Source organism: Haemaphysalis longicornis, unplaced genomic scaffold (assembly GCF_048455015.1).
Source record: "Haemaphysalis longicornis isolate Haplotype H1 unplaced genomic scaffold, Haemaphysalis longicornis Haplotype H1 scaffold_14, whole genome shotgun sequence".
Lineage (NCBI taxonomy): Eukaryota > Metazoa > Arthropoda > Arachnida > Ixodida > Ixodidae > Haemaphysalis > Haemaphysalis longicornis.
In genome coordinates, this window is record NW_027526245.1 from 57,523,820 (window position 1) to 57,524,222 (window position 403).

Genomic DNA, 403 nt, shown 5'->3' on the forward strand with positions numbered 1-403 from the left:
CCTTTCTGGCGGCTACAAAAAAGAAAAAAAAAGAAAACGAAAAGAAAACAAAAGTAAGGGAAAGAGAGATAAGAGAAAAAAGAATGGCCAGTTCCCAGAACTGCACCTCCTAGATTCCTTGATCAGCAATGTTGGATAAATGAGACTGCGGGTGTGATACGAATAAACACTAATGTATTTGCATACGTAGGTGCTGTCAGTGCAGAGGTGTGACGTAAAGGGAATAACAGGAATCTTTTTTCTCTGCCTTTCTCTCTGTGTCTCCCTGTCTATCCCTGTTGTCTGTCACTTGTGATCAAGAAACAGGTAAGTGGCGTAGACGAAAAAAATCGAAATGGCTGAAATATGTTCTCCGACTTTTGAGTACAGAAACTAATCCAACAGGCCAAGGCAGCTCTCACAT